The sequence below is a fragment of the Symphalangus syndactylus genome, chromosome 2, assembly GCF_028878055.3.
Source record: "Symphalangus syndactylus isolate Jambi chromosome 2, NHGRI_mSymSyn1-v2.1_pri, whole genome shotgun sequence".
Lineage (NCBI taxonomy): Eukaryota > Metazoa > Chordata > Mammalia > Primates > Hylobatidae > Symphalangus > Symphalangus syndactylus.
Genome location: NC_072424.2, coordinates 144,418,667 through 144,442,634, shown reverse-complemented (window position 1 = coordinate 144,442,634; position 23,968 = coordinate 144,418,667). Strand labels below are relative to the sequence as shown.

Here is a 23,968-nt window from a genome sequence, read left to right as displayed (position 1 = left end):
TATTTGGGATTAAGTTGTAGACATCAGATCCCCTTACCCTTAAACACTTTACCATGTCTTCCTAAGAATAAGAGCATTACTCCACACAGTACACTTACCTAAATCAGGAGACAGCATTGTTATAATACTGTTACCAAGTGGCAAGCTGGTACACTGTCCATACAGGGAGAGAGGGAGAGAGGACCTGATTTGTAACATTTGCCAGTTCCCGTGTGTGATGGTTTACTTTGGTTCAGAACTACCATAGCCCTTGTCACAGTCTTTTATTAAAATGTGGGGTATGTTAGGCCGCAGGGGCAGGCCTCAAGAAACAGAATCTCTCTCCTGCCCTCCTTTCACCTGCCCCAAGGCAGGATTCCATCTTCTCCCACCTTTCCAACTGCGGGTCTTAAGACTTTTCAGAGAGGGTCCTGCCCTACACAGTGGGGGAAGGAATGCTGACGTCATGAAGCTTCCATGAAAACTCAAGAGGACTGAGTTCAGAGAGCTTCCAGATAGCTGAAAGCATGGAGGTTCCTGGTTCCTGGAGGGTGGCGGCCCAGGCATGGAAGCTCTGAGCCCCTTCCTCCGCACCTCATCTCTTCATCTGTATCCTTTGTAATATCCTTTATCATAAAACAGCAAATGTGTTCCCTGAGTTCTGTGAGCCACTCCAGCAAATCAAACCCAAAGGGGGTTGTGGGAACCCCAACTTGAAGCTCAATCAGAAGTTCCCGAGGCCCAGATTTGCAACTGGTATCTGGGGGTGAGGGCAGTCTTGGGATCTGAGCCCTCAATCTGTGGGATCCGATGCTACCTCCAGATAGATAGTGAAGGAACTGGGTGGAGGTCCCGGCTTGTGTCTGCCTCTTGGTGGTGGGGAGAAGTTCCCACACATATGGTCACAGGAGTTTTCTGTGTTGATGATTGCTGTTGTGGTGTGAGAGCAGAAGAAAAACACAGTTTGAGAGAGTTTTCCCAAAATACCATGGTAAGTGGCTCATGATGGCTGATTTCAGGTTATCAACAGCTTAACAACCAGCTCTAAACATGCTTTGCTGTTTAACAACTCTCAGGGAATCAGTGAACTGGTGAGCACAAAGCTACTGTTAACGAATCCACGGTTCATATGCAAAAGTTACCAACTGCTCCAATAATGTCCTTAATAGTCATGTTTTTTTTCCAAGTTCATGATTCGGTCTGTATCATCATTTGTCACATCTCTTTAGTATCCTTTAACCTTGAGTGATTCCAGCCTGTTTTTGTCTACTGGGGCATTGCTGTTCTTAAAAGAGTACAGGTCAGGTGTTTTGTAGAATGCCTTTCAATTAGGGTTTACCCAGTGTCTTCTCTGGATTAGATTTACATTATGTGTTTTCGGCAGGAATACCACATACATGATGTTTACTTGGTTCATTGGATAAGAAGCCCATGATGTTGGTTTGTCCCATTATTGGTGATACCAATTTTGGCCACTTGGTTAAGTGGCATGTGTGAGGTTTTTTCATTGTAAAACTGTTATTTCCTCTTTGTAATTAATATGAGACACTTTGAGACTACGTGAATATCCTCTCCCTCATCAAACTTTTCTCCACCAACTTTAGCATCTGATAGCCACCCTCCAAAATGGCCCCAGTGATCCCATCTCCTAATAAGTACATGTCTGTGTGGTCCTCTCCCACACTGGATAGGAATGGCTTACGTAACCAATAGGATGTTGAGGATGTGATGCAGTCTGACTTTTGAGGGTGTTGTAAAGAAAGACACTGTGTCTTCCTCCTTGTTGTCTTGGAGCGCTTGCTCTGGAGAAGCCAGAGGTCATGTCATGAGGATACTCCAGTTGCCATTTGGAGAGGCGCACATGGTGAAGAAATGAGGCCTTCTGCCAATGGCCGTGTAAGTGAGCCACCATGGAGATACTCCCATAGCCCTGATCAAGCCCTCAGATTACTGCAGCCTCAGCTAGCATCTGGACTGCAATCTCATGAGTAGGCCCAAGCCAGAATCACCCAGAAAAGCCATTCCCAAATTCCTGTCCCACAAAAACTGTCCAAAAATAAATAATGAATAGCCACTAAGTTTTGGAGTAATTTGTGGCATGGCAGTAGATAACTAATATAGCATCCATTGAAAACTTTTTTCTTGGCCGGGCACCGTGGCTCATGCTTGTAATCCCAGCACTTTGGGAGGCCGAGGTGGGTGGATCACCCGAGGTCAGGAGTTAGAGACTAGCCCAGCCAACATGACAAAAACCTGTCTCTATTAGAAATACAAAATTAGCCAGGCGTGGTGGGGCACACCAGTAATCCCAGCTACTTGGGAGACTGAGGCAGGAGAATCGCTTGAACCTGGGAGGCAGAGGTTGCAGTGAGCTGAGATCGCGTCACTGCGCTCCAGCCTGGGCGACAGAGCAAGACTCTATCTCAAAAAAAAAAGAAAAGAAAACTTTTTTCTTCAATCAGTTACTAATAAGATGGCTGCAAAATGGTGAGGTTTCATTGTTTTGTTTTACTTCGTTGTAACATCTACATTTATTAGTTGGCATCTACTCTAAACAAGAGCTTTTCCTTCTTGTTTTATTTATTTATATCAGTTTGGTGTATAGATTCCTATTTTACTCAGTGAGTTATAATCCATTATTTTCATTGTTAATTTTGCTGCTCAGATTGTCCCAGCCATGGCTGGTGTCCTTCTGACTCCTGTGTCCTTTGACAGAGTCCCGTGGTCTTCCTCTCCCAGCTCTGGAGCCAGCCATTTCTCCACGTATCTCTATTTCCTTTTAGTGGAGAATGGTATTCAGAAACCAAACTTACTGTCTATAAATATTATTCTGTACATTATGCTGAAAGTTTAAAAGTGTTGCTTTTTATATTTGAATCCTTAATCTCCCTGGAATTTAGTGTATGGAGTGAGGGAGGTATCAAATTTCATTTTTTCCCACATACATAACCAATTATTTCAGCATCTCTTAAATTGAGGAGTCGCTTCTTTACCCAGATAGCTACAATGCTGACACTAACATAAATCAGCTTGATATATGTCAGTTTTTTTCTTGGGTTCTCCATTCTGTTTCATTTGTATGTGTTTCCATAACTACACTAATAACTGTTAAATTATTAAAACTGTATAATATGTTTTGACATCTGATAGGGCAGTCTTTCATTTATTCTTCTCATTCAGGAATTCTTTGGCTATTCTTAGGCCTTTTCTCATCCAGATAAGATATTGAATCAGCTTATCAAGGGCCAACTTATTGAATTGTTATTGAATTTGAGATGAATCAATAAAGAAAAAGGAGAGCCATGACACTAGAAAAACTACCCTAATTAAGTCTTCCCTTCTAAAAGTCAGGAAAACTAGCATTACATGAAGATGAATAACAAAAAAGTTAAGGTCAAATCCCATACAAAGTAATTATGAAAAAAAAAGAATAAAAAATAATTTCTATAGAAAATAAATTATGACAGAAAGCCATGGCTTCAAAACAGACGAAAACTAAAATATTTTAAAATAAGTCAATAAACATCTAAAATGACATTAGATGTGAAAAGATGACGTGTCAGATTTAGAAAAATACAGAAAGGAGATGACAAACTCAAAAGAAGTAAAAATTTTAAAAACATTTCAGAAATTAAGAGAGAAAGAAACACGAGCAAATAGAACTGATAATGCATTAAAAGAAAAGATGAAAAAATCTGAGGCTATAAAAGAAACGTGTGGTACAGGATAACAGTCACCCAAAGATGTCCCCATCCTAATCTCCAGAACCTGTGCCTGTGTCACCTGACATGGCAAAGTGACAGCAAATGTGACTACATTATGGATCTCAAGAGAGAAGCCTGATCCTGGATCATCTGGCTGAGTCCAGCCTAATCACATGGGTCCTTAACAGTGGGGAGTCGACTGCAGTGGTATGAAGGAAATGCAGCAATGGAAGAAGCGGTCTGAGAAATGATACATTGCTGGCTTTGTGGATGGAGGAAAGTGGTCATGAGCCAAGGGATGTGTACTACCTCTAGAAGCTGGAAAAGGGAAGAAAACAGATTTGCCCTAAAGCCTCCAGAATGAAATCCAGACCTGACACCCTAGTTTTAGCTCAGTGAGACCCATGGTGGGCTTCTGAAAGGCAAAATTGTAAGATAATAAATGTGTTTTTTAAGACACTAAATTTATGGTGATATGCTACAGCAGCGGTAGAAAATTAGTACAAGATGAAAAAGATTTAAAAGGAAATGACAGATACACAGATATAGGAAACAGGCAAGGAAGACCCTGTACACATGCGTACATGTGCACGCGCACATACACACAGATATATTAGTTCCTAAAGAAATAAAATTGGCCAAGCACGGTGGCTCACGCCTGTAATCCCAGCACTTTGGGAGGCCGAGACAGGCGGATCACCTGAGGTCAGGAGTTCGAGATCAGCCTCAACGTGGAGAAACCCCGTCTCTACTAAAAATACAAAATTAGCTGGGCATGGTGGTGCAGGCCTGTCATTCCAGCTACTCGGGAGGCTGAGGCAGGAGAATTGCTTGAACCTGGGAGGCGGAGGTTGCGTGAGCCGAGATCGTGCCATTGCACTCTATCCTGGGCAACAAGAGCGAAACTCCATCTCAAAAAAAAAAAAAAAAAGAAAAAGAAAACCGAAAGGAATAGATCCAAACAAACAAGATGTATAATTCAGGAAAAGTTTCCTGAAATAAGCATATACTTGAAACGACATATTGAAAGATTATCTATACACCTTGGAAAATGGAGTCCAAATATCCAATACCAAGACATTCTAGTAAAATTATCGGAAGAAAAAGGAAAGAAGGAAGGAAGAAAGGGAAAGAGGGAAGAAATAAAATTTCTTGGGGTTCCTTCCCCCACCAAAAGAAGATGCAGTGACATTTTGAAAGAAAATTAGTTTGACATCAGATTTTTCAACAGCAATGCCTTACGTCAGAACAAAATGGAGTTACATATTCAGGCCGAGTGTGGTGACTCACACCTGTAATCCCAGCACTTTGGGAGGCTGAGGCGGGTGAATTGCTTGAGCCCAAGAGTTCAAGAGCATCCTGGGCAATGTGGCAAAACCCCGTCTCTACAAAAAATTAGCCAGGCATGGTGGCACGCACCTGTAGTTCCAGCTATTGAGGAGGCTGAGCTGAAAGGATCGTTTGAGCCCAGGAGGTTGAGGCTGCAGGGAGCTATGATCTGCAGTCCAGCCTGAGTAACAAAGTGAGACTCTGTCTCAAAAATAAATAAATAAATAAATAAATAAATAAATAAATAAAATGAAAAAAGATACTCGAGGAAAGTAAAGATAAGCCAAAATAATTTTCAAGTATAAAAGCAGCAAACTGTTACCAAAATGCAAAGACTCAGGAAATACAGTTACCATAAGCTATTCCTAAGGAATCTACTAGTGAACAAGTTTCAAACAGTCACAATGACTGCAGAGACATTGACATAAAGACAGATGGCAAATATTAAGTGGGTGGGTAGGTAGATACAGCTATAGATACGACCAGCTGTTTGCTGGAGGCAATTTGGACAAGTTTATGAGAGCCAATTAACTTTTCAAGGATTTTATGAGTTGGTTATTAAACACACATTATGAACAGTTAAAGTATACAAATGTACATACATTTAAATAATATTAAAAACAGTAAACACTAAAAACATCACTTCATAATTATTTTACTAAATTTTACAATTATCTATGCTTTTGAGGTTATTGACATCCATTGTATCAAATGGTGGAGATAGGGTCAGCTTCTGCACATCTTTTCCCGAACTCCACATTTAATGATGTCACCTCGATAGCTCACCAATGGTGAAAGTATTTACTCCATGGAAAGCTGCAAAATGCTATGAATCAGGGCTTTTCCCCCCTTTTTCTGGAGAGTCTCTTGTTAAACATTTCCTAGCACATCAATGGATTCAAAAAAGAGAAGCTAGTATGCAACAGATCCATGACTTGACAATGTAGATACACCACCACTCTGAAGACATATGAGGGCACTGGGAGAGCATATGAAAAATGTCGTTTTAGCCTTTCAGTAATCATTTTGGGTGACAGTGATGGCATCTTTATTCTGAGAATGGAGTGTGTGCAATGTCAATTAAAGCAAATAAATAATCATATGATATACTTAATTGTGTTATCCTCTCTGTTTTGAAAACCAGGATTTGGCCGTGGATGGTGGCTCACACTTATAATCCCAGCACTTTGGGAGGCTGAGGCGGGTGGAACACTTGAGGTCAGGAGTTCGAGATCAGCTGGCCAACATGGAGAAAACCCCGTGTCTACTAAAAAATACAAAAATTAGCCAGGCCTGGTGGCAGGCGCCTGTAATCCCAGCTACTTGGGAGGCTGAGGCAGGAGAATTGCTTGAAGCCAAGAGGTGGAGGTTGCAGTGAGCCAAAATCACACCACTGCACTCCAGCCTGGGCAACAGAGCAAGACTCCATCTCAGAAAAAGAAAACCAGGACTCTTGGTGTTGGAAAAAGACACCAGATATAAAACAAATTAATTAAATACCCTGTGTCTTGAATTTTAATTATAAATATGTTAAACTCATGAGGTATATCTTTATCTAAGTGTGTGTGCCCACACATATTAATTCATTGGCTGTGTGCATATATACACACATACACACATGAATACATAAATGTATACACATAGATGTAGATATATGATAGATGAATGTGTTCAATGGAAAAACTCAAAAACAATGATAAATAGAAGTGAATATTCCTCATTCTCTTATTTTTCTCTTAAAATAACACTCCTCACTTAAAAAAAAAAAAAAAAACAAATGCCAAAGGCCGGGCGTGGTGACTCACACCTGTAATCCCAGCACTTTGAGAGGCCAAGATGGGTGGATCATTAGGTCAGGAGTTTGAGACCAGACTGACCAACATGGTGAAACTCCATCTCTACTAAAATCACAATTACCCAGGCATGTTGGCGGGAGCCTGTAATCCCAGCTACTCAGGAGGCTGAGGCAGGAGAATCGCTTGAACCCGGAGGTGGAGGTTGCAGTGAGCCGAGATCATGCCATTGCACTCCAGCCTGGGTGACAGAGCGAGACTCTGTCTCAAAAAAGAAAAAAAAAATTCCAAGAGTTTTTGGAGAAGTAGCTGATTCCAGGTCTGAGGCATAAAATGTGCAAAATGAGCCTGGACCATTTTATTAGCCAGAAAGCTACCGAAGACTACAAGCATCATACCAATAGGATTCAGAAGTCGACTTGTCAAAGATGTTTCCACCTGCCAAGATGGAACAATTTGAGCATCAATAAAGATGTTAACTGCAATTGATTGAAAACACCTCCAAAATTACTAAAGCCTCTAAAACACACAAACGTACACACACACACACACACACACACACACACACACACATGTCTGGCCACCTTCAAAAGATGCTAGGTGCTGAGCACATTGGCCCACACCTGGAATCCCAGCACTTTGCAAGGCCATGACAGGATGGCTTGAGGCCAGGAGTTTGAGACCAGCCAGGGCAACATAGCAAGATCCTATCTCTACAAAAAGTAAAAAACAAATTAGCCAGGTGTGATGGCTCATGCCTGTAGTCCCAGCCATGTGGGAGTATTGCTTGAGCCCAGGAGTCCAAGGCTGCAGTGAGCTATGACTGTGCCACTGCATTCCAGCCTGGCAGCAGAGTGAGATACCATCTCATAAGAAGAAGAAAAAAAGATACTAGAGAATCAACTCTTTATTTTGAAAATTAAAAAAAAGAGAATAGAGACAAAATTTATTATGCCTTTTTATTCAGACTATTATTCAGTTCAAAAACAGTATATGTGGGAAAATTTCACTTTATAGAAATATTTTGACAAAGAACGACACAATTGGGATAGTCCTATTGTTCAGCCTCCAAGGGTCTCGTCATTGAGCAGCAAAGACTGCAACACACACACACACACACACACACACACACAAAGACACAAGGCAATATGTTCCTCTTGAAGATGAATAGAATGCCACCCGTGAAGTAGTTTTGTCAAAAGAAACCTGCTGGGCATAGTGGCTCACTCCTGTAGTCCCAACACTTTGGGAGGCTGAGGTGGGTGGATCACTTGAGGTCAGGAGTTCAAGACCAGCCTGGCAATCATGGTGAAACCACGTCTCTACTAAAAATACAAAAATTAGCTGGGCATGATGGTGCATGCTTGTAGTCCCAGCTACTCGGCAGACTGAGGCAGGATAATCGCTTGAACCCAGGAGGCGGAGGTTGCAGTGAGCCAAGATCATGCCATTGCACTCCAGCCTAGGTGACAGAGTCAGACTTCATCTCCAAAAAAAAAGAAGGATAATAAGTACTTTTTATATTAGACACAAAATGTGCTCCACTTTCATCTAAGATTTTGTTTTGCTTTAAAAATGTTTCCTCGACCAGGTGCAGTGGCTCATGCCTGTAATCCCAACATTTGGGAGGCTGAGGCGGGCGGATCATCTGAGGAGTTAGAGACCAGCCTAGCCAACATAGTGAAACCCCATCTCTACTAAAACTACAAAAAACCGGGCATGGCGGCACGCACCTGTAACCCCAGCTGCTCGGAAGGCTGAGGCAGGAGAATCGCTTGAACCTGGGAGGCGGAGGTTGCAGTGAGTCGAGATCATGCCAATGCACTCCAGCCTGGGCAATAGGGCGAGACTCTGTCTCAAAAAAATAAATAAAATAATAAAAATGTTTCCTCATCAAGTTAAAATGTATGAAGTGAAATAATTATACTTACCCTCTTTAGTTTTTGCTAGCTTCTTATGTTTAATATGTATATTTTATAGTTTTCATGTGACAAAGATACTGACTTCCCAAATGTCATGACAAAGGAACTAATTTTGCAGTCAATGAAAGCATTATTATTATTACTACTATTATTTTGAGACAGAATTTTGTTCTTGGTGCCCAGGTTCAAGCGATTCTCCTGCCTCAGCCTCCCAAGGAGCTGGGATTACAGGCGCCTGCCACCACACCCAGCTAACTTTTGTGTTTTTAGTAGAGGCGGGGTTTCACCATGTTTGCCAGGCTTGTCTCGAACTCCTGACCTCAAATGATCCACCTGCCTCGGCCTCCCAAAATGCTGGGATTACAGGCGTAAGCCACCTCACCCAGCCAAAAGCATTATTTTGATAGATAATCAGCCATTTCATACAGCTCAAAAGATTTTAACTTTTGGGTTTGATTTAACATTTTTAAGTGTATACTTTTGTCCTACTGGTCAGAATTTTATGACTTATTTTCAATCAGTAACCAAGTCTTACTCCTTTAATGTGCCCAGCATCCTACAACAGCTAAGAAGTATGATTTTTTTTTTTTTTTAAACAGAGCCTCGCTCTGTCACCTAGGCTGGAATGCAGTGGCATGATCTCGGCTCACTGCAGCCTCCGCCTCCCGGGCTCAAGCAATTCTCCTGCCTCAGCCTCCCAAGTAGCTGGGATTACAGGCTCCCGCCACCAGGCCCGGCTAATTTTTGTATTTTTAGTAGAGACGGAGTTTCACCATGTTGGCCTGGCTGGTCTCAAACTCCTGACCTCAGGTGATCCGCCTGCCTCAGCTTCCCAAAGTGCTGGGATTACAGGTGCAAGCCACCGTTCCCGGCCAGAAGTATAATTTTAATTATATTGACGTGAAGAAACCAGATGATATAGTTTTGCATTTCTGGATTTTAATTTTTAAGTGGTATTTCTCTTTACAACAGTAGGATGTTTTCATTATAAAACATTTGAAAATAAGTAAAAGGAAATTTTTTTCAGGGTATTTCTCTAGCCCTTCTATATAAACATTATGTATATACATATATGTTTAGTTCAGTTATTTAATATAAAACAAACATTCTTTTTTTTTTTAGATGTAGTCTCGCTCTGTCACCCAGGCTGGAGTGCAGTGGCCCCATCTCAGCTCACTGCAGCCTCCGCCTCCTGGGTTCAAGCGATTCTTCTGCCTCAGCCTCCCGAGTAGCTGGGATTACAGGTGCACGCCACCATGCCCGGCTGATTTTTCTATTTTTAGTAGAGACGGGGTTTCACCATGTTCGTCAGTCTGGTCTCAAACTCCTGACCTCATGATCCACCCCCTCGCCCTCCCAAAGTGCTGGGATTACAGGCATGAGCCACCACGCGTGGCACAAAACAAACATTCTTAATGAGAATACCTCTAATATATCACTTACATGCAGTCAACTCCAGGATAAATCACGTAAATACATATTCTAGCTGTATGATAGAGTCAACTCTTAGCTCTCTGCAAAAGGCTAATGGTTTGGATTTTTAATGAGAAGAAATAAAACTGGTAGAAATACAGTAATGTTGAAAGTATTTTATGAATTTTTAATTATATTCAATAATTTTCTCAATTTTAAAAGAAGAATAACGTGAAACAGTATATATGAGTCAGCCTCATATTTGAAAACTTGTATGGGGTAATAAGTTGTGTAATAGTTAAATTCCCAAGAGACCAAAAAAATGATAATTGCCTGCATTTTAAAACACTAAATTGAGGGTGAAAAGACTCAATCATCTCAGAATGTTTTCTCGTAACTGACTCATAAATAAGTACAGTCTTCCGGTAGATTATTTTAATTTTACCCAATGAAATTCACTATAGAGGTTATCACTAAACAGGACATATTCTTGCGTTTTTATCACATTGTTTTTGGTGACATTTCAAGAAGCTATAGTCATAATTTAGTGTGGAAGTTATGTCGGTATTCACAGTAGGCACATACACACAAAATAATGTCTTTTGACAGAATCCAAATGCCTCTGTCCAAATCTGCTCTTACATCTAAGAAGTAATTCTCCTTGAAAGAGCAGCTTTACATAAGCTTTAAAACCCTAATTATAAGCTCAGAAACTCAGCTCTAAATTACTTTCATTACATGAAATTGATGTAAATCATAAAGTGCAGAGAAGTCACTTTTCCTTTTGTCTGTTGGCTGCAGCAAGCATCCTAAGAACTGCTCCAATGTCTAAGCCAGGATAGAAATAGAAAGGAATGCTGTAAAAATGCCTAAGGATGAAAAATTCAGAGAGGAATTTCTATTTGTCATCGAGTTTGTCCTGCAAAACAATGCCCGGGAGATATACACGTATGGGCGTGCACATACGTATGTACACCTACCCACACCCCCATAAACATATACACATATATGTGTATGCTGACCGAAAAGAAAATATTTCTCAACATCGTAGCACTGCAGTCATTTCACCAATCTATTCACTCAACAAATTCGTTTCCTACTCTAAGCCAGGCATTCATTTCAGGGAAATAAGAAAAGGAATCGCCAGATATCAAAGCATTAAAAGAAAGGCGGGCTGGGCGTGGAGGCTCACGCCTGCAATCCCAGCACTTTGGGAGGCGGGCAGATCACAAGGTCAGGAGTTCGAGACCAACCTGGCCAATATGGTGAAACCCTATCTTTACTAAAAATACAAAAATGAGTTGGGCGTGGAATTAGCTGAGCGTGGTGTCAGGTGCCTGTAATCTCAGCAATTCAGGGGGCTGAGGTAGGAGAATCGCTTGAAACCAGAAGACAGAGGTTGTGGTGAGCCAAGATCGCATCACTGCACTCCAACCTGGGTAAAAGAGTGAAATTCTGTCTCAAAAAAAAAAGATAAAGATAAAGAAAGGCGATGCCCCCAGCTACTGAGCAGAGTGAGGTGATGTCCTGTGACTTGAGGAGGCTGGAAAATGGCTGGAGTGCTGATTACCTGGAGGCCCGTCTTGGGAAGATCTTTCTCAGAATCCAGCTGCTACTTCAGAATGATCCCTGAGATTCTCCCCCATGCTGGGGGTACTCTGGTGGAGGGGAGGACACATGGGGGGACTCTTGTGTTGGGGTGCCACATGGGGGGCTCTGGGGGATGAGAGGCCACATGGGGAGGGGGCTCTGTTTGACCATCTCAGCTGGGCCTGTCTTTCTGCCATCCCAGCCCAGTGCCCCATGTGGGAGGAAGGGCTCACCCAATGTGTGCACTCTGCAGCCCCAGCTGTCCCAGGGCCCAGCCATTTGAAAAAATTGAAACCAAGTGAGTCTTCCCAGCAGAGGCTCCAAACACCGTGGAGCAATGGCAGCCAACCCAAATGGGCCTTTTTAGAATTCCAGACCCTCACAATGTGTGGGCATAACAACATCATCATTGGTTTATGCTACAAGGTATGGGGTGTTTCTCAAGCATGTAAAAGAAACCCAAGACATTGGTCCTGCAGCTGGAGAGGAGAGTGCAGAATCAAGGGACATTGCTTAGTTGGATTTGACAGTGTTTCTGGGACTGATTCAACATGGGTATGAGTGAGGGGGCTGTCTGGGCTGATTAGTCCATTTGGGCTTAGGAAAACAGTGGCACCTATTTCCGAGATGGTCTTTTACTAACACCGTGCGTTGCCTGCATCTTCCTGTGCATGGCTTTGTTTGCTCCTATCTGCAGGTTGGTGAGCCCCACAGGGCAGGCTGTACTATGCACTGTCATAGCCCAGGAGAGCCACTTTCAGACTAGGTGGCTTGCTCCAGAACCCAAGGCTAGTAAGGGGCAAAGCTGGGTCTAGAACTTCAACTTTCTCTTTTTCTACTCTATGATATGACTGACATTTAGGTTTGCACACAGCAGCATTACATCTATGGGTTCTTATTTAATAATGATAAATAATTTTTTTTTGAGATAGAGTCTTACTCTGTCACCCAGGCTGGAGTGCAGTGGCACGATCTCGGCTCACTGCAAGCTACGCCTCCCGGGTTCACACCACTCTCCTGCCTCAGCCTCCCAAGTAGCTGGGACTACAGGCGCCCGCCACCACGCCCAGCTATTTTTTGTGTTTTTAATAGCAATGGGGTTTCACTGTGTTAGCCAGGATGGTCTCAATCTCCTGACCTCATGATCCGCCCGTCTCGGCCTCCCAAAGTGCTGGGGATTACAGGCATGAGCCACCGTGCCCAGCCGATAAATAATTTATTATTTTGTGGAACTAAAAGAAGGAACTGAGGCACAAAATATACTTTGGTTTTATTTTATTTATTTATTTATTTATTTTGAGACGGAGTTTTTGCTCTGTTGCCCAGGCTGGAATACAATGGCACAATCTCGGCTCACTGCAACCTTCACCTCCTGGGTTCAAGCAATTCTCCTGCCTCAGCCTCCCAAGTAGCTGGGATTACAGGCCCCCGCCACCATGCCCGGCTAATTTTTGTATTTTTCAGTAGAGACGAGGTTTCACCATGTTGGTCTTGAACTGTTGACCCCAGGTGATGCACCCACCTTGGCCTCCTAAAGTGCTAGGATACCCAGCCACAAAATATAATTTTAAGGAGTTTATGCAGCCATAAAGAAGAACAAGATCATGTCTTTTGCTGGAACATGGATGGAGCTGGAGGCGATTATCCTTAGCAAACTGACACAGGAACAGAAAACCAAATACCACATGTTCTCACTTGTAAGTGCGAGCTAAATGATAAGAAATCATGAACAACATAGGTTGGAAACAAGACACTGGGGTCTACTTGATGGGGGAGGATGGGAGGAGGGAGAGGAGCAGAAAAGATAACTATTGGGTACTGGGCTTAGTACCTGCATGATGAAAAAATCTGTATGACAAACCCCCGTGATGCAAGTTTCCCTTCACATGTACCCCAAACCTAAAATAACACTTAAAAAGAAAGTTTACTTGAGCCAAGTTGAGAGGACAGCCACCTGGAAGACTCAGACCCAGGTCACCTTGGATATGAGCTCTGTTAGGCCTTTGACAGAAGCAGGTTTTCCAAAGCAGTAAGAGGGACAGGGAGTGGGCTGATACAGCTGTTTGTCAGGAATTCCCGTTGGTTAGACAAATGAGATTGATCAGTGATTGGCTGTACATTGGTGAACTGTGGGGTGTGGGGTATGGTGTCCAGTGAGTGGCCTTGCTTGGTTAGTTAATAGCTGCTTGTGGCGGCAGCTGGTTTAGAGTCCACATAGCAAGCAGTTTCAAGAGCTGATTACTTAGCTCAAGGGGAGAGGTGGGATGCGACTGCTGCCTCACTCTCATGCCTCTATGGGTCTGATAATTTATAGCAGGCTCGCATTCCTCAGATAAAGTTTCTTTTCTTTCTCAATTTCTATACAGAGATCCCTCAAGTTGCAGGAAATATTGACAGGTACTCAGGCCTTTTGATTTCCAGCACACAAGTTTGTATACCCTCGCCAACAGTTAGCTGCCTGATCTTTCCTAAAAGGGCTCAATGAATGCAAACGTCAAACTTCTCTTTCAGCTAGATTCAAATGATCACCCTGCATTAGTCTGTTCTCACACTGCTCTAAAGAAATACCTGGCTAATTTATAAAGAAAAGAGTTGTTTGTTTGTTTGTTTTTAGGCTCACTGCAAACTCCGCCTCCCGGGTTCAAGCGATTCTCCTGCCTCAGCCTCTCCAGTAGCTGGAACTACAGGCGCCCACCACCACACCCGGCTAATTTTTGTATTTTTAGTAGAAACGGGGTTTCACCATCTTGGCCAGGCTGGTTTCAAACCCCTGACCTCGCGATCCACCCGCCGCAGCCTCTCAAAGTGCTGGGATTACAGGCGTGAGCCACGGCTCCTGGCAAGAAAAGAGGTTTAATTGGCTCACGATTCTGCAGGCTCTACAGGAAGCATAGCAGCTTCTGCTTCTCCGGAGGTCTCAGGAAACTTTCAATCATGGTGGAAGGCAAAGGGGAAGCGGCCATCTTACATGGCTGGAGCAGGAGGAAGAGAGAGAAGGGGAAGGCACTCCACACTTTCAAACAAGCAGATCTCATGAGAACTCACTCACTTTACAGTACCAAGGGGAGATGCTGCTAAGGTGTTCATGAGAACTCCGCACCATGATCCAATCACCTCCCACTAGGCCCCATCTCCGATGCTGCTGATGTGTTCATGAGAACTCTGCGCCATGATCCAATCACCTCCCATCAGGCCCCATCTCCAACAATGGGGATTCCAATTCCCCACGAGATTTGGTCGAGGGACACAGATCCAAACTGAGGCAGGAAAATAGGGTCTGGAAGCAGGGAACATAAAGCCGATTCACACTTAAGCTATTACAGGAAATATCTTCTCCATAGGGCGCACGCCGAGTAAAAGACTGTGTAACTTTACTTCCTCTTCATTTACACAGGGTGTACCCAAAGTAACCAATGGAATATAACCTCTAGAGGGTATCTAAACTCCCAGAAATTCTGTAACGGGGCCTTAGAGCCCCTCTGTTCAGCCCCGCTCCCACACTGTGGAGTGTACTTTCATTTTCTTTTCTTTTTTTTCTTTTTCTTTTTTTTTTTTTTGAGACACAGTCTTGTCCTGTCACCCAGGCTGGAGTACAGTGGTCTGATCTCGGCTCACCGCAACCTCTGCCTCCCAGGTTCAAGCAATTATCTGCCTCAGCCTCCCGAGTAGTTGGGATTACAGGCGCCTGCCACCTCGCCCAGCTAATTTTTGTATTTTTAGTAGACACGGGGTTTCACCATCTTGGCCAGTCTGATCTTGAACTCCTGACATCAGGGTGATCCACCCACCTCGGCCTCCCAAAGTGCTGGGATTACAGGCTTGAGCCACTGCACCCAGCTGTGTACTTTCATTTTCAATAAATCCCTTCATTCCTTCCTTATTTTGTTTGTGCCTTTTGTCCAATTCTTTGTTCAAGACACCAAGAACCTGGACACCCTCCACCAGTAACATATTTTGGCGAGCCAGCCAGGAGAAGGTAGGCCCAAGGTTTGGGATTTATTTTTCTCCTTTCCCCTTTTACTACATACAGGGACATCTGTCTCTGTCTGTCTGTTCCTTTCCACCTCAGGACCCTTGGTGGGAAGCGCAGAAACATGGAAGCAACTGCAGGTTTCTGGCTGTGACCAGTGAAATAAGGGGTTTCCATGTGGAAGCGCCTAACCACCACCACCCTATTTGCTTAAGGGACCTGAGTGTTTTTCTTTTTTTTTTTTTTCTTTTTTCTTTTGTTTGTTTTTCAGTATTTTAGCGGCTGTTTCCTAGTAGCTTCTTGGATTGAGGGCAATTTGCTGGGGTCACTCCCTGGTATCGCCTGAAGGTCAAAGAGTGAATGGGAATAATCGCCCTATCCAGAAGGGGGAACAACTCTTTTTTTTTTTTTATCTTTTCCAGGTGTGGTCCCTGATCCCTACGGTGGTGGTGGTGCGGCTCAGAGAAAACTCACACTTGTTTCAGGTGACTTAAACCTTTTCTTATGCTAAGTTCTTTCCTTGTCCTATTCAACTGTCTAAGGACAAAAAAGCCCACCCAGCGTCCAGTTCCTATGTATCATTACAGTTCAGGGCTATGCTTATCAAGCTCATAGTAGGCTCTGGAGGGAAAACATGCAGAGAAAGGTCAGAGATGTCTGACACTCTTTTGGACCCCATGGGGGACGCCCTGAGGATCCTCCGAATCTCAGCCTCTCCAAAGAGGGTGCTCTCGGCAGAGGTTTTGAGGTCTAGTACTAAGCCCCCCTTAGAATTTTCTCTCGGATTTGCAATACTGTTTAGCCCCAGTATAGTTTGGAATCTGGAGTTTCCTGTTGAATGGGAAAGTGGGATGGCGTTGCATGTATCCAGCCTTTGGTGCTGCTGTTCCAAGCACGGGGCCTGGTTAACATGTGACATGCTCCTTGGGTGCTGTTTGGCCCCAGTGTTCTTTGGAATCTGGAGAGGTTTGGTCTTGAAAAATCAAGCTCCATGGAGACTGCTTTACCTGAACTTTTGGTTCATAGCCTTCGTTGGATTATCTATTGGGACAAAGTAAATGCCAACAAGCTTGTACTGCTATCTCACAGCTAAGGTTCCAAGCTGTTGGTTCTTCGTTTATGTGCGGGTCTACATGTCTAGATGTGTTTATTTGTATGTACACCTATTGTTATACATTGTGTCTACCAAATTGGCTTATAAGTAAAAGAGCACCCATAAATTAAGTAAATAAGTTTAAGCAATTTTCAAGTTCACCTGACTTAAGTATAACTTTGCTAAACAAGCTGACTTTAAAATTATTGGTAGAATAAAAATAGAAATGTAGGAAGGGCACAGTGGCTCATGCCTGTAATCCCAGCACTTTGGGAGGCTGAGCTGGGTGCATCACCTGGGGTCAGGAGTTTGAGATTTAAAATGCTACTACTGCACACAATGTGTTTTTTTACAAATGTTAAGCCAGTAAGTACTCAAGCACTAAAAAAACCCTCCTAAACATGCCCTGACATAACCCTTCACAGAGAAAGGTCCTATAAAACCAACCCACACACTACCCTTGGGGAGCAGCCTATTGGTTTTTCCTTCTTGGTGCTGACTTCCTTGTGCACAAGCTAAAATAAACTCTCCTTGCTACTATGTCTGGTGATCTCTCTTGATTTCTATCCTGGAAGATTACAAGGGCCCAGGCACCTGTTAACACCACAGTGCAATGCCAGCCACAGTTGGCTTCCTAAACTGGGTGTGTGGCAGGTGTCCGGGAGCATTTGAGGCCAGAGATCTAGACCAGTGGTTCCCAACTGGAAGCTTTTGGTCCTCAGGGGACACTGCAATGTCTAGAGGCATTTTGTGTTGTCATAACTTGGGTAAGGAGTGCTCCTAGCATCTGGTGGGTAGAAGCCAGCAATACTGCTAAACATCCTACAGCGCACAAGGCAGCGCGCCCACCCACCCCACACCAGAGAATTACAGCCCAAAGTGTCAGTTATGCTGAGATTGAATCTTGATCTTGAGGGTCAACTTTATTCAGTATGAAGTTATTTAAAACATAACCCCCAAAGCTTTGTATATTCATGCATTCTGCTGGTCAAGAATTCTTAGGAGACAGAGTGGGCTGGTTCCTGCTCCAGGTTGTTTGTGGCCTCAGCTGGAGAGAATTGAGTGTCTGAGTTCACTGGTGCAGCCAGAGCAGGCCCCAGTCTTTCTCACTCACATGCCTGCCTTGGGGTCACCCAAGGGTGAGATGAGCTACGATTGTCCCTGGTGCACCTGCATGCAGCCTGTCTGTGTGGCTGGGCTTCTTTATACCTGACACCTCAGAGCGGTCATCTCAGGGCTCTGAGGGTGAGTGTTCCTGTGCTCAGGGTGGGACTTTTATGATGGGACCTTTATGGGAGCCACCTAGGGTCCCTTCTGACATACACTGTTGGCTTCGCAGTCACAGCCCTACCAGATTCAGAAGGATGGAACACAGGCCCCATCTCTCCATGAAAAGAGGGTCCAATAATTTGTGACCTTGTTTCAAAATGGCCACAGAGATGGCCCTCCCTTTTCACTGCTCAGCTCAGCCGTGGTGTGACCCAGTGCTTGGGCTCGGCTTGTCCTAGAGCACCATCCCTCCCACCCCTGCAAACCCGGGGCAGAAATGCTCCTGGTGTTTGTCCCACCCGAAGCCTCCATATCAAGGATGTATAGGTTTTTATTTTAAATCTCAACAAGAAATGTCTCTGTCCCTAGACAGTGGGGCTGCTTACAGTAACCTAGGTGAGTTCTCTCAAAAGTGATTCATCTTGCTAAGGGAAGGCTCCTCTGTACTCCTCCCTCTGCCCCAGTGTGCGACCCTTACTCTTGACAGGTGCCTTCTGCTTCTCCTGGGGGCTGGAGGGGTGCACACAAAGCGACCTGCTGCAATGATTTCCAGATGTCATGGTTCCTTTATTTATCAAAGTATAATTTTCAAGAAGTTGTAAAACACAATCCTCAAACCAGTGTACGAGGATGCAATGTAAGTGCATGTCAAAGACTTAACACTGATGTGGAAAAAATCAGGTGATAAAGCTGGTTCAAAGATAACCTGAAACATTGTTCATTTTCTGAAGAAAGATGAGGAATGAGATTGCTAGATACGAAACTGGTTAATGCACCTTCAGAGAACTAAAACTTAACTTCAGAAATTATCTTTTCTATGAGACAAAAATAATTTGCATTTGTACCCTAGCAAGATTCTAAAAGTTGTTGGAAACAGCGAGTTCCTCTTCAAAGGTTCCTCTTGTCCTTTATTTTCAAAGCCTAACTACCTTGCCTCCTTGCCCGTAGTTACAGTAAACAACCTTCCAGCCTTTCCCAATCTGTAACCCACATCCATTCCCAATCTGTAACCCACATCCGTTCCCAATCTGTAACAACCCACATCTGTTCCTTATTTGGCGCCCTTAGTTCTGAAACTGCTCTTCCTGCTGCTAGAGCCCCCACCCCTGCTCCATTTTGAAGTAGCTGATCTGGATCAGCTTAGATTGTGCCAAGTTTCAAGAAAAAGATGAAATATAAGTTGCATTTTGACAAATGAAGAGGATGTGAAGGGCAGAAGGAGCAGAAACGACCAGCAGAGATGCTAAGATGAAAGGTTAGCACGCCAGTAGAGACGGTTAGACTGCAGAAAAGCCTAATTTCTAGTATTTTGAGCCATGCGCCATGGCTGGCTTTGCGTTCTGGTGCGTTTTCTATTCCTGTTGCTTGTCTGGTGTGGAGCAACCTTCAGTCTCTTCCCCTGTACCTGCCTTTAATGTTCTTTCCCCCGATGCTTCTGTTTGATGTTGATATTAACAGACATGTATGGAAGGTTAACACTATGATGAGCCAATTAGCCATCCCACACACAGACTTATTAGGACGATAATGAAAGCCAAATGATGAGGACATCTGGTTTACTTCAAGCTAGTGAAGACAAGTCATAAGTCGTCATCTTAATATGGTCCAGCTAAACAATTTTGTGGTTTAACTAGCTTCCCAAGCCAAAATCAGCTCCAAGGGTAGAAGTACATTACTTTAATGACTAACTATACTTTGAAGAAGGAACAAGATAGCATTTAGACTAAATAGACTCCACTTTTTAATCTGTGGCCAAATGCTTGAAAGAGATTAAAGGAAAATGCAAAGATATATCAATATAAGAAGACAAAATAAAATAAGAAACAAAATAAGAAAGCCCTTTTATTCCTAAATTTGATTTATAAACGTCAATATGGACTCATGATCTATTTTCTTTTAAACAAACATAAATCAAGGCCGGGCGCAGTGGCTCACACCTGTAATCGCAGCACTTTGAGAGGCCAAGGCAGGTGGATCACCTGAGGTCAGGAGTTCAAGACCAGCCTGACCAATATGGTGAAACCCTGTCTCCACTAAAAATACAAAAAAATTAGCCAGGCATGGTGGCACATGTTTGTAAGTCCAGCTGTTCGGGAGGCTGAGGCAGGAGAATCACTTGAACCCGGGAGGCAGAAGTTGCAGTGAGCTGAGATCACGCCACTGCACTCCAGCCTGGGCAACAGAGTGAGACTCCATCTCAAAAAAAAAAAAAAAAAAAAAAAAGAAAGAAAAAGAAAAAAACCATAAATAGAACAAATGAGCAAACAAAATTTATTTCCTAGCTCTATCTGCTGAAAAGCGTTAGAAACAAGGACCAACCCAGGGGCAATAAGCACCCCTTGGACCAGGACTATGATCTCCAAATACAAATTTCAACTAAAAAGAACCAGGGTTCCGTTTAACAAAATAAGGCAGGAGTAGCAATATGTGTATTAACTGATATGGAATTTGAGGCTAAATGTATGACAGTACAAAACAGGACTTTAATGACAAAAAGGTGAATTTTATAAAGAAAATCAAAATAAATTGTATCAAGAAAAAAAAAATTTTATAAAGAATGTCAGAGCCAGGCACGGTGGCTCACTCCTGTAATCCCAGCACTTTGGGAGGCTGAGGTGGGCGGATCACGAGGTCAGGAGATCAAGACCATCCTGGCTAACACGGAGAAACCCCATCTCTACTAAAAATACAAAAAATTAGCCAAGCGTGGTGGCGGGCGCCTGTAGTTCCAGCTACTAGGGAGGCTGAGGCAGGAGAATGGCGTGAACCCGGGAGGCAGAGCTTGCAGTGAGCCGAGATTGCACCACAGCACTCCAGCCTGGGCGACAGAGCGAGACTCCATCTCAAAAAAAAAAAAAAAAAAATGTCATGGCCAGGCACAGTGACTCATGCTTGTGATCTTTTGGGAGGCTGAGGTGGGTGGATTGCTTCAGCTCTGGAGTTTGAGAACAGCTTGGACAACAAAGTGAGATCCTATCTTTATTTTTTTTGAAAGGCACAGAGTGGCAAGTTGGATTGAAAAAACAAGACCTATCCGAGTGCTGACTTCAAAAGACTCATCTCATACATAATAACACCCATAGGCTCAAAGTAAAAGATTGGATAAATATTTATTATGCAAATGGAAAACAAAACAAAACAAAAGCCAGAGTCACTATTCTTATATCAGATAAAACAGACTTTAAACCAACAAAGTAGAAAAGGACAAAGAAGGGCATTAAATAATAAAGATTTCAGTTAAACAAGAAGACTTAACTATCCTAAACATATATGCACCCAACATTAGAGCACCCAGATTCATAAAACAAATACTTCTAGACCTATGAAAAGATCTAGACAGCCATACAATAGTAGCGGAGGTTTTCAACACCCCAGTGACAGCATTAGAAAGGTCATTGAGGCAGAAAACAAAGAAATTCTGGACTTAAATTGGACACAACCAACTGGACCTAACTGACACCTACAGAACACTCCACTGATCAGCCACTCTTCTCATCTGCACACAGAACATACATCAAGATCGATCACTAGCTTAGCCATAAAGCAAGTCTCAATAAATTCAAAAAATCAAGATCATACCAACCACAATCTTGGGCCGTGGTGGAATAAAATAGAAATCAATACCAAGAAGATCTCTGAAAACCACACAATTACATGGAAATTAAAAAACTTACTCCTGAATGATTTTTGGGCAAACAATAAAGTTAAGGCAGAAATTAAAAAATTATTTTAAAAAATGAAAACAAAGATACAACATACCAAAATCTCTGGGATGCAGCAAAAGCAGTGTTAAGAGGAAAGTTTGTAGCACTTAACGCCTACCTCAAAAAGTTAGAAAGATCTCAAATTAACCATCTAATATAATTCCTAGAAGAACTAGAAAAACAAGAACAAACTAAAGCTAAAACTAACAATAAAATAAGTAACTAAAATCAGACCAGAGCTAAACCAAATTGAGACGCAAAAATCCATACACAGAATCAACAAAACCAATAACTGGTTATTTAAAAAGACAAACAAGACTGGCAGACCACTAGCTAGAGTAACAAAGAAAACAAGAGAGACAAAAGATCCAAATAAGCACAATGAGAAATGACAAAGGCAATATTGCAACCAATACCACAGAAATACAAAAGGTCCTCAGAGACTACTATCAACACCTCTATGCACACAAACTAGACAATCTAAATCTAGAGGAAATGGATAAATTTCTGGAAGCACACAACCTCCCAAGGTTGAATCAGGAAGAAATTGAAATCCTGAACAGAACAATATCAAGTTCCAAACTTGAATCAGTAATAAAAAACCTACCAAACAAAAAAAGCCCTGGTCCAGATGGATTCACAGCTGAATTCTACCAGATGTTCAAAGAAGAGCTAGTACCAATCCTACCGAAATGATTCCAAAAAATCAAGCAGGAGAAACTCCTCCCTAATTCATCCAACAAAGCCAGAATCACCCTAATACCAAAACCTGGCAAAGGCACAACAAAAAAAGAGAAAATCACAGGCTAATATCCCTGATGAGCACAAACAGAAAAATCCTCAACAAAATCCTAGCAAGCCAAATCCAGCAGCAACATACACAAATCAAATGTAATGCATCACATAAACAGAACTAAAGACAAAAACCATATGATCATCTCAATAGACATGGAAAAAGCTTTCAACAAAATCCAACAAACTAGGCCTCAAAGGAACATACTTCAAAATAATAAGAGCCGTCTATGACAAACTGATAGGCAACATACTGAATGGGAAAAAGCCAGAAGCATTCCCCCTGAGAACCAGAACGAGACAAACATGCCCACTGTCATCTCTCCTATTTAACATAGTCTTGGAAGGGCTAGCCAGAGCAATCAGTCAAGAGAAATAAAAGGCATCAAAACAGGAAAATAAGAAATCAAACTGTCTCTCTTCACTGATAATATGAAAGAACCATACTAAAATTAGTCAGGCATGGTGGCGGGTGCCTGTAATCCCAGCTACTCAGGAGGCTGAGGCATGAGAATCGCTTGAACCTGGGAGGCGGAGGTTGCAGTGAGCCGAGATCGTGCCATTGCACTCCAGACTGCGCGACAGAGCAAGACTTCGTCTCAAAACAAACAAACAAACAAAAAAAAAAAACTACCATTTCACCCAGAAAAAAATCCCATTACTGGCTACCTATCCAAAAGAAAACAAATCATTCTACCAAAAAGATACATGTACTCTCATGTTCATCACAGTGCTATTCACAATAGCAAAGACATGGAATCAACTTAGGTGCCCATCCACGGTAGACTGGATAAAGAAAGTATGGTATGTATATACCATAGAATACTACACAGCCATAATGAAAGAATGAAATCATGTCCTTTGCAGCAACATGGATGCAGCTGGATTATTCTAAGCAAATTAATGCAAGAACAGAAAACCAAATACCATACCACATGTTCTCACTTAAAAATGGGAGCTAGGCTGGGCACGGTGGCTCACACCTGTAATCCCAGCACTTTGGGAGGCCAAGGCAGGTGGATCACCTGAGGTCAGGAGTTTGAGACCAGCCTGACCAATATGGTGAAACCCCATCTCTACTAAAAATACAAAAATTAGCTAGGCATGATGGCCCTCACCTGTAATCTCAGCTTACTCAGGAGGATACGACAGGAGAATTGCTTGAATCTGGGAGGCAGAGGTTGCAGTGAGTGGAGATCAGGCCACTGCACTGCAGCCTGGGTGACAGAGCAAGACTCCATGTCAAAAAAAAATAAATAAGTAAGTGAGAGCTAAACCCTGGTTACCCATGGATGACAAGATGGCAATAGTAGACACTGGGGACTATTATAGAAGGGAGGTAGGGAGCAGAGCAAGAGTTGAAAAACTAACTGTAGGATACTATGCTGGGTGACAGGTGACAGGATGAAC

General features: G+C 42.9%; 1 long non-coding RNA gene across 1 annotated transcript in view; it reads left to right on the top strand.

The window, feature by feature from the left end:
- The window catches only part of LOC134733580 (uncharacterized), a 36,774-nt gene extending 12,806 nt beyond the window's left edge, over window positions 1-23,968 (top strand). Inside the window, exons 2-3 of the long non-coding RNA XR_010117196.1 lie at window positions 16,123-16,185; window positions 21,058-23,968. This is a non-coding gene — a long non-coding RNA (uncharacterized lncRNA). The remainder of the gene's footprint in view (window positions 1-16,122; window positions 16,186-21,057) is intronic.